At 45.9% G+C, this 10,828-nt stretch overlaps 1 non-coding gene across 1 annotated transcript; it reads right to left on the reverse strand.

Moving 5' to 3' along the window:
• Positions 1–3,050: 3,050 nt before the first annotated feature.
• Positions 3,051–8,344, reverse strand: LOC110501846. The gene is made up of 3 exons (XR_005038832.1): positions 6,443–8,344; positions 6,267–6,346; positions 3,051–4,437 (listed from the first exon to the last, which is right to left on the reverse strand). It is a non-coding gene; the product is annotated as a leucine carboxyl methyltransferase 2 (transcript).
• Between the last annotated feature and the right edge of the window lie 2,484 nt (positions 8,345–10,828).

A 10,828-nucleotide genomic window follows, 5' to 3' on the forward strand; every position in this document is an offset into this window, starting at 1 on the left:
GGCTACAATCACCTATCCAGACCCGTTTTACTGCCGACGCGGAGCCCCACCGGGCCTTCACGACTGGACTACCGACGTTATCTGCCCGAGGGAGTTATCCAACTGGCCACTCCGTCTGTTACCTGAACGCCCATCTGCGGCCCGCTAATCGTTAGCTGTCGTATCGGCTGCTATCTGAATAAGTCTATCGGACAATTTTCTTGGGTCACTATAACTACATCTATTTTGCCAATTGGATTGGTCCCCTCTACCACACGCAACCCCACTAATCTACTGACGGAAACACACGAGGTGGCTAAAAACAGACCTCCATCCTCTGCCAGCTTGCTACCGATGGCCCGGCTAGCTGTCTGAATCGCCGTGACCCCAACCAATCTCACTACTCACTGGACCCTTATGATCACTCGGCTAAACATGCCTCTCCTTAATGTCAATATGCCTTGTCCATTGCTGTTCTGGTTAGTGTTTATTATCACTCAATGCCTAGGTTTACCTCCACTGTATTCACACCCTACCATACCTTTGTCTGTACATTATACCTTCGAGCTATTTTATCGCCCCCAGAAACCTCCTTTTACTCTCTGTTCCAGATGTCCTAGAAGACCAATTCTCATAGCTTTTAGCCGTACCCTTATTCTACTCCTCCTCTGTTCCTCTGGTGATGTAGAGGTGAATCCAGGCCCTGCAGTGCCTAGCTCCACTCCTATTCCCCAGGCACTCTCTTTTGATGACTTCTGTAACCGTAATAGCCTTGGTTTCATGCATGTTAACATTAGAAGCCTCCTCCCTAAGTTTGTTTTATTCACTGCTTTAGCACACTCTGCCAACCCGGATGTCCTAGCCGTGTCTGAATCCTGGCTTAGGAAGACCACCAAAAACTCTGAAATCTCCATCCCTAACTACAACATTTTCAGACAAGATAGAATGGCCAAAGGGGGCGGTGTTGCAATCTGCTGCAGAGATAGCCTTCAGAGTTCTGTCCCACTATCCAGGTCTGTACCCAAACAATTTGAACTTCTACTTTTAAAAATCCACCTCTCTAAAAACAAGTCTCTCACCGTTGCCGCCTGCTATAGACCACCCTCTGCCCCCAGCTGTGCTCTGGACACCATATGTGAACTGATTAACCTCCATCTGTCTTCAGAGCTCGTGCTGCTAGGTGACCTAAACTGGAACATGCTTAACACTCCAGCCATCCTACAATCTAAGCTTGATGCCCTCAATCTCACACAAATTATCAATGAACCTACCAGGTACCACCCCAAAGCCACGCACAAGGTCCTAAACGGTATCATAACAGCCATCGATATGAAACAATACTGTGCAGCCATATTCATTGACCTGGCCAAGGCTTTCGACTCTGTCAATCACCACATCCTCATCGGCAGACTTGATAGCCTTTGTTTCTCAAATTATTGCCTTGCCTGGTTCACCAACTACTTCACTGATAGAGTTCAGTGTGTCAAATCGGAGGGCCTGTGGTCCGGGCCTCTGGCAGTCTCTATGGGGGTGCCACAGGGTTCAATTCTTAGGCCAACTCTCTTCTCTGTATACATCAATGATGTCGCTCTTGCTGCTGGTGAGTCTCGGATCCACCTCTACGCGGACGACTCCATTCTGTATACTTCTGGCCCTTCTCTGGACACTGTGTTAACAACCTTCCAGGTGAGGTTCAATGCCATACAACACTCCTTCCGTGGCCTCCAACTGCTCTTAAATAAGTGCATGCTCTTCAACCGATCGCTGCCTGCACCTGCCCGCCCATCCAGCATCACTACTCTGGACGGTTCTGACTTAGAATATGTGGACAACTACAAATACCTAGGTGTCTGGTTAGACTGTAAACTCTCCTTCCAGACTCACATCAAACATCTCCAATCCAAAGTTAAATCTAGAATTGGCTTCCTATTTCGCAACAAAGCATGCTTCACTCATGCTGCCAAACATACCCTCGTAAAACTGAACATCCTACCGATCCTCGACTTCGGCGATGTCATTTACAAAATAGCCTCCAATACCCTACTCAATAAATTGGATGCAATCTATCACAGTGCCATCCGTTTTGTCACCAAGCCCCATATACTACCTACCACTGCGACCTGTACGCTCTTGTTGGCTGGCGCTCGCTTCACACTCATCGCCAAACCCACTGGCTCCAGGTCATCTACAAGACCCTGCTTAGGTAAAGTCCCCCCTTATCTCAGCTCGCTGGTCACCATAGCAGCACCCACCTGTAGCATGCGCTCCAGCAGGTATATCTCTCTGGTCACCCCCAAAACCAATTCTTCCTTTGGCCACCTCTCATTCCAGTCCTCTGCTGCCTATGACTGGAATGAACTACAAAAATCTCTGAAACTGGAAAAACTTATCTCCCTCACTAGCTTTAAGCAGCAGTTGTCAGAGCAGCTCACAGATTACTGCACCTGTACATAGCCCATCTATAATTTAGCCCAAACAACTACCTCTTCCCCGACTGTATTTATTTTGCTCCTTTGCACCCCATTATTTCTATCTCTACTTTGCACATTCTTCCACTGCAAATCAACCATTCCAGTGTTTTACTTGCTATATTGTATTTACTTCACCACCATGGCCTTTTTTTGCCTAAACCTCCCTTATCTCATCTCATTTGCTCACATTGTATATAGACTTGTTTTTCTACTGTATGTTTGTTTTACTCCATGTGTAACTCTGTGTTGTTGTATGTGTCGAACTGCTTTGCTTTATCTTGGCCAGGTCGCAATTGTAAATAAGAACTTCTTCTCAACTTGCCTACCTGGTTAAATAAAGGTGAAATAAATAAATAAAATAAATATACTGTATCTTAGTCTATGCCGCTCTGACATTGCTCTTCCAAATATTAATATATTCTTAATTCCACTCCTTAGATGTGTGTAGATGTTGTGAAATTGTTAGATATTACTTGTAAAGATGTACGCTGAGAGTCAGGAAGTAAGTTCAGGGAGTGAATACATTTAATAAATAAATAAATAAACAAAACAAGAAACACAAACAGCGCACCGACATGACAGGGACAATGACGACTGGGGAAGAAACCAAAGGGGGTGACATATATAGGGCAGGTAATCAAGGAGGTGATGGAGTCCAGGTGAGTGTCATTATGCGCAAATCCACGTAGTGCTGGTGACAGGTGTGCGCCATAAACGAGCAGCCTGGTGGCCGGAGAAGGAGCACAGGTACCCGCTACCCGACGCGTGGCTCCAGCCGCAGGACGCCGACAAGATGAGGATCCCAGGGATCAGGAGCGGACCGGTCACCTCTGCTAAGGCGTGGGAGCATGACGACCTAGAGCGCCGGAGAGATCATACGTGACAGTATCCCCTACCCGGCGCAGTCGGCTCCAACCACAGGGACGATCCCGGGGATCCGGAGCGGATCGGTCGCCTCCGCTGAGGCGCAGAAACCTGACGAACCGGCTGAGGACTAAGAGCCTCGGCTGAGGCATGGGGACCTGTTCATCCAGTTAACAAACGGCTGAGACCTCCCAGGTAGCTCCAGCTCCAACACCCGGACCCAACATCGCCTTCAACACAAAAACAGAAAAAACACTCCCTGATGCTTCCCTTTGTTGAGTCGTCATTCTGTAACGCTGTGCCCTGAGAGTCAGTGTTTTAATCAAATAAACGGAACATGAACCGAAACATTAACAACACACAGATATGAAACAAAAACAATGACGACTGGGGAAGGAATCTGCTAAACACGTGGATGTGACCAATAAAATGTTATTTGATCCTATTACTGTGAGTCCTATCCTATTACTGTGAGTCCTATCCTTTTACTGTGAGTCCTATCCTTTTACTGTGAGTCCTATCCTTTTACTGTGAGTCCTATCCTATTACTGTGAGTCCTATCCTATTACTGTGAGTCCTATCCTATTACTGTGAGTCCTATCCTTTTACTGTGAGTCCTTTGTTTCACCTGAAATAAAAATGTGTCTGGTAAGCAGATCTGATATGTTGGGACTTTTTTATGTGTCTGTGTGAGTGAGTGTGTAGGGCTGGAAGGTAGCCCATGGCCCTGAACTGCTGCAACCCAAAGGAAGATGTACTTCTGTATGTGTAACTCAGCCACTGACTCATTTTGGTGAAAGCTAGAGGGAGCAATCTTTTCTGTTGGAATCGCCCGAATAACAAAGGAACTAATAACAATAAGAGAATGTCACCATGACCTTGAGTTCTACAGGTGTCAAGATAGCTTATCGATGCTTCAGTTCCACTGCCACAGGTCGACTCAGGTTTCCAATACCAAGTTGATACTGTACAAAAATGTCCTCACAAAGAATACTTCTAGCAACCATTGTTATAGAACAGGCTTGAGGTCCACAGTGACAGGGTGAGGGTTGTGATGAGTCCCAAAGGCGAAGCAGTTTCCTCCTCCACCAATCAGAGCCATCATTGTTGACCCGTCAAGAGTCTGTTAGAAGCCAGGAGCGCCGAGCAGGAGTGCAGCATGAGGCCAGGGTACAGCAGGCCAGAGGAGGGACAGAGAGAGATGGCAGTTGGTAATCAGTGAATCCATGTTATATTGTCTGTGTTGACTGTGTGCAGTGAAAGCAGGAGTATAATATAACAGGAGTACGGCAGACTAGGGGAGGATCTCAGTGAATCTATTTTGTGTAGCCCATGACAGTGTGTACAGTGAATCCATTTTGTGTGTGTTATCTGTGACCGTGTGTGCACTACATACAGGGATGTAATATAACTGGGTCAAAGCCTACTCAGTGTCCAGGATGAGCTCCACACTGCCCCATGTGGTCAAGTCTGTAACAGCAACCCCTAGAACACCCTCACTCTTCCCACAAACACAAGCCAATTACAAATCACATGGGCACAGTGGGAATATCTACAACGAATTGAGGATGGTGCCAGTGTTAAAGAAAACCTATGATTTAGCAGAACAATATCCTGGGCTTATTTAGAGGAGGACTACGGAGTCTGAAACAACTTATCTGTCCATTAACTCACTCCATGTTAAAACAATATGCAAAACACAAAGTGACACGATGCTTTGAAATCAATTATCTCCAGAGTGACGCAGCGGTCTAAGGCCCTGCATCTTGGTGCAAGAGGCGTCACTACAGTCCCTGGTTTGAATCCAGTCTGAATCACATCCGGCCGTGATTGGGAGTCCCATAGGGCGGCGCACAATTGGCCCAGCATCGTCCGGGTTTGGCCGGGGTAGGCCGTCATTGTAAATAAGAATTTGTTCTTAACTGACTTGCCTAGTTAAATAAAATAAAAAGTGTTTTCCTGTTTGAGTTGTTGCAGCTCCACAGCTGGGCACTGGAGGGGATTGGAGCTGCAGTCTCTCTCAGCAGAAACCTGTGGTGGTGGTGGGCCCCAGTAGGACTGTATCCCTCAGTGGAACACTTCCTCTACCCAGACCTCCACAGACCACCACCCCTCCTTTAGATGGACAGGCTGAATTAGAGAAGCGGGGCTCAGGCAACGGTGCCCTCATATAAAACACACAGTCAAAGTTCAGTGATATTGTATTTATTTGATGTAAGCAGCAGTGGAGGCTGCTGAGGGGAGGACGGCTCATCACTAACACAGAGAGGCTGCTGAGGGGAGGACGGCTCATCACTAACACAGAGAGGCTGCTGAGGGGAGGACGGCTCATCACTAACACAGAGAGGCTGCTGAGGGGAGGACGGCTCATCACTAACACAGAGAGGCTGCTGCCTACATACAGACATGAAATCATTGGTCACTCTAACAAATGGATCACTAGTCACTTTAATAATGTTTACATATCTTACATTACTCATCTCATATGTATATACTGTATTTTATACCATCTATTGTATCTTACCTATGCCGCTCGGTCATTGCTCAGCCATATATTTATATGTACATATTCTTATTCCATCCCTTTACTTAGTTAGATTTGTGTGTATTAGGTAGTTGATGTGGAATTGTTAGATTACATGTTAGATATTACTGCATTGTTGGAACTAGACACACAAGCATTTCGCTACACTCGCATTAACATCTGCTAACCATGTGATGTGACCAATAACATTTGATTTGAATAGTGGCTGGAACGGAGCAGATGGAATGGCATCAAACCATGTTTTTGATTTATTTGATACCAGTCCACCTATTCCACTCCTGCCATTACCACAAACCTATCCTCCCCAATGAAGGTGCCACCAACATCCTGTGGTAGGCAGGCTATGTTCCCCACAGCGAGGTAATGCAGGAAGGTACTATAATGAACAGCAGAGTAAACAAACAGACCTCGGTCCAACGCTGGTCATCAAGATACAGTGCATCCTCAGCCTCGTTCTGCCCTTCAAACACAGAAAGGAAGTTCTGACCTGCGAGGGAGACAGGAGAAGACTCTAAAACAAAGTCCTATCAGTAATCCCTGCTGCAGACAAACTGACTTTAGATCAGCCTGTAAGGGTACTCACCTTCCTGCCTCAGTATGGTCGCAGTGTGCCTCCGTCTTGGTTGAGGCAGGTTGCCAGCACAGCCTATCTCCTTCAAGGGGAGCCTCAGTGAGGCCTGGTTGTCAGGTGCAACTGGGTCAGGCAGGTCACAAGGGTCATAGCTCACTCTGAAAAGGGTTCTGATTGGGTGGAGTGGAAACGCCACAGCTCCCCACCGAGGGACAGATGGACAGTTTGGGACAGATGGTACAGTGTGATACAGTCGGACACCTGGGAGGAGGGGACAGCCCCTCTACCCACTCTGCCTGAACCCCCACTGAGCAGCACCAGCCCAGGACCCAGTAAAGGTAGAGGCCATCCTCAGACCCTCCACACACAGCTCCCCATGCATGGGCTTCACCACCAGGGAGAGAGGGCTCAGCGCTGACCTTGGGGGAGGGGACACTATGGGGGTCGTCACAGGGGAGGATTTGGCAAAACAGCACAAACAGACCTTGGACCAGGCTAAGCTTACCTGTCTCCTGGGGCAGCTTTCTGTCAGCCACAGAAACTGCTTGACACAGTGGTCTACAGCTCTCCAGCGTACATAGTAACCCCATAGTAATCCCTGCACCAGAGATACAGTACAAACACAAACAAATACATAGAGGAAGATCCTTCTAACTCTACAAATCTATTGAGTGTGTGTGTGTGCACATGTTATGTTTCTATCTTAGCGACCTGTTGATGAGAGGGGCTCTCCTAAACTCCTTAAACACAAACTGCTTCAGGTAGTCATCCAGGAAGTAACCCTGAGCTACAGCAGACACCTTACTGAGCACACTGCTGTCGTTGGTGCCCTGCACCTGACACAGCAACAACACAACACAGTCACAACAGTATAATGACATATAGCTAGTAGCCACAAACACACAGTTTCCACATTACAGACAAACTAATGAACAGAAAGGGCACCTGCATAACACTAGTTATTACACTGCTATACTACTGATATGATTGCTATACTACTATTGCTCCAGTAATATTAAGGCAGTTGCTGCATTAGATGTAAAGTCAAAGAGCAGAACACCGCATCATCTCTCTCCTGATGTTGCTTTTCTTTGGTTGGTTACTGGCATTATCAGAACATCTGTCAATGAATTAGCTAGCTAGCTCACTTGTTCGTTTATTCATTAACACGTGTGCAGTTCTTCTCTCGCCAATGTTATTGGAAGAGAGATGGACCTATTGATTATTTAACTTACATGAGTAAATGAATTCAGGAGCTGGTTACATTGTTTATACAGATAAATAGAGAGAACTGTTTTGATTTTGCAGCTTTGTCACGTGACGCCAGAGCTAGAACAACGAGGGTTAGTTAAACAAATCTTTGGTGACGCTTAGGTTCTCTCCGGAGGAAAAGAGCACAGTTATGTTGATCAAAGCTCTACTGCGCCGTCCTGTGGTACGGAGGGAAATGTGTCTTTGTTCAAAGTCAGGTCAGATACTTCTATGTAGGGCATTATAACCTCTGGCAAAACACTAAGTAAAGGTTTAACTGTGACCTCACCTATCTATGAAAGATTGCCAGGATAATAATAATACATTCACCCGAATCAAATCCATGTTGACATAAGATAAAGGTAATTGCCAACAACGAAATCTGATCATAGAATGTGAAAACTTTGGATGAAGGCACATGTGTCAGGGCTTCTAACAATCGCAGATTACAAAAAGAATGCGTCACGTCGCCGACACCAACACCGCTCTACCGGACGAGGTAAACACCCTTTTCTCACGTTTCAAGCAAAACGACTAAGCTGCCGATGAGAGCCCCTGAGGACAACAAGGGTTACATGCTTATTACGGTCTCCACGTGTTGACCCTCGTAAGGCTGCCGGCCAAGACAGCATCAGAGCGCCCTCACGAGCATTTGCAGACCAACTAGTTGCTGTGTTTTCTGACATTTTCATAAAAATGCCCAAGAAAAGGAAAGTCATTTAACTAAATGACTATCGTCCCCATGAAATGCTTTGAGAGGCTAGTCGAAGACCAAATCATCTCCTCCCTCCCCAACACACTCGACCCTCTCCAAATTCGATGACCGCCCCGACAGATCCATGGACGTCACAATTGCCATTGCACTGCCCACTGCCCTCACCCACCTGGACAAGAGGAATGCATACGTGACGATGCTGTTCATCGACTACAGCTCAACCTTCAATACCATAGTGCCCTCTAAGCTCACCACTAGTTGTTGCAAAGGGTCTGACATTTTCCATGGGAAGTTAAGCCCAGGAATTTTGGGAATTTTGCTTAAATTCATTTTTTAAAATGACCTTATAACAGTGAACCTTTTTTGTGGGATACACATAAGGCAATTCCAGGTCTTGTGGCAAATTTTGGTAAAACTATCCCCAATTTAATGGAATTGCAACCCTCTGCATGCACGGTGCACTCTTCCATCACATGTACAGCTGATTCTCAAGATCTTGCACACTAATGAGATGCTATTGAGCCCACACCACTACACTGTCTGAGCCAAGGACTACATGCTTTCTAGTAAATTTTGTTTACAATACTGGATGGGGTGAATATATATATAATAATATGACATACATTATTTTTTGTTAACTAGTAAATAGTAGCCTACTGCAAAGTGTGTTTAAATCATTTCTAACTTATTAAACATTTCTGCTAGTTAGTTTTTGCTACCATGTGGGTTTTAGCTGGCTTGAGCCTGCTAACTGAGGAGTGTTAATTCACCTGTTTCCAAACATGTTTCATTTTAAAACATTTATCTTACAAAGGAGTTGTTTAATCTAACTGCTTAAATATTTATCTGTACATGGAATTGTATTTGGGTTAAAAAAAAAATGTATCTTCTAATCTGTACAGGAAAATGCCACGGGCACTATCTGATGAGTGGATACATTTCACTGCAGCTAATGTAGAAGGAAAAGCTGTGTACATATGCAAATACTGTGCCAAATCATATGTGAAGAATGCAAGAAAGATGCAGAATCATCTGGGAAAGTGCATGAAATTCCCTGAGCGCTCACAACAAGCAACCTCTGACAAAAGTCCCTCTACTTCTATTTGAGGTGAAAATGATAGATCAGACATCTTATCGATAGCAACAGATCATGGTCCTCCTGGAATCAGGAGTTTATTTGACTCAATGGAGGAACGTAGTCAGAGAAATGCTGAAGAAATTCAAGAATGTCTTGCTTGAGCTGCGTATGAAACTGGTTCACCTCTGATGCTCACAGGGAATGTGTATTGGAAGAGATTTCTGAATGTTCTTCGCCCAGTATACACCCCTCCAACAATACATGCTTTATCTACTCATTTGCTCAACAGAGTTCAAGTGAAGGTCAAGCAAATCATCATATTGCAATCATCTCTGATGGGTGGTCGAATGTTCGTGGGCAAGGAATAATTCATTACATCATCGCCACCCCTCAACCAGTATTCTACAAGAGCACAGACACGAGGGACAACAGACACACCGGTCTCTACACTGCAGATGAGCTGAAGGCAGTCATCAATGACCTTGGACCAGAGAAGGTATTTCCACTGGTGACAGACAATGCTGCGAACATGAAGGCTGCTTGTTCTAAAGTGGAGGAGTCCTACCCTCACATCACACCCATTGGCTGTGCTGCTCATGCATTGAATCTATCCGTTAAGAACAAATTCTTAATGCCGGCCTAGTGGGTTAACTGCCTTGTTCAAGGGCAGAACCACAGATATTTACCTTGTCAGCTCTGGGATTTGATCTTGCAACCTTTCGGTTACTAGTCCAACGCTCTAACCACTAGCCTACCTGCCGCCCCAGTTTTCCTGAAACCTATAGCAGTAGCCATTGCACGGATTGAGGGAGACAATGCCATCCTGTCTGATGTTCAGACTCTGCTTGCAGATGTAAGAGAATAAATCTGTACTGCCCTGCCCACTTCACTGTTGCTCCAAGCAGAGGAAACAGCAGTTCTGAAATACATCAAAGAGCATGAAGACTTCTTCCTGAAGCCCGTACACACCGCAGCGTACATGTTGGACCCCAATTATGCTGGCAGAGCATCCTGTCTGGTGCAGAGATCAACAAGGCCTATGGTGTCATCACTACTGTGTCTTACCACCTCGGCCTGGATGAGGGCAAGGTTCTTGGCTGTCTGGCGAAGTACACTTCCAAGCAAGGGCTTTGTGATGGAGATGCAATATGGCAGTCGTGCCAACATATCTCATCAGCCAACTGGTGGAAGGGACTTTGTGGATCTGAGGCTCTTTCCCCTGTTGCCTCCATCATTCTCCAAATCCCACCAACATCAGCTGTCTCAGAGCGCAACTGGTCCTTGTTTGAGAACACACACACCAAAGCACGCAACAGGCTGACCACTACAATGGTTGAAAAATTGGTGGCCATAC

This window comes from Oncorhynchus mykiss, chromosome 22 (genome assembly GCF_013265735.2).
Source record: "Oncorhynchus mykiss isolate Arlee chromosome 22, USDA_OmykA_1.1, whole genome shotgun sequence".
Taxonomy (NCBI): Eukaryota; Metazoa; Chordata; class Actinopteri; order Salmoniformes; family Salmonidae; genus Oncorhynchus; species Oncorhynchus mykiss.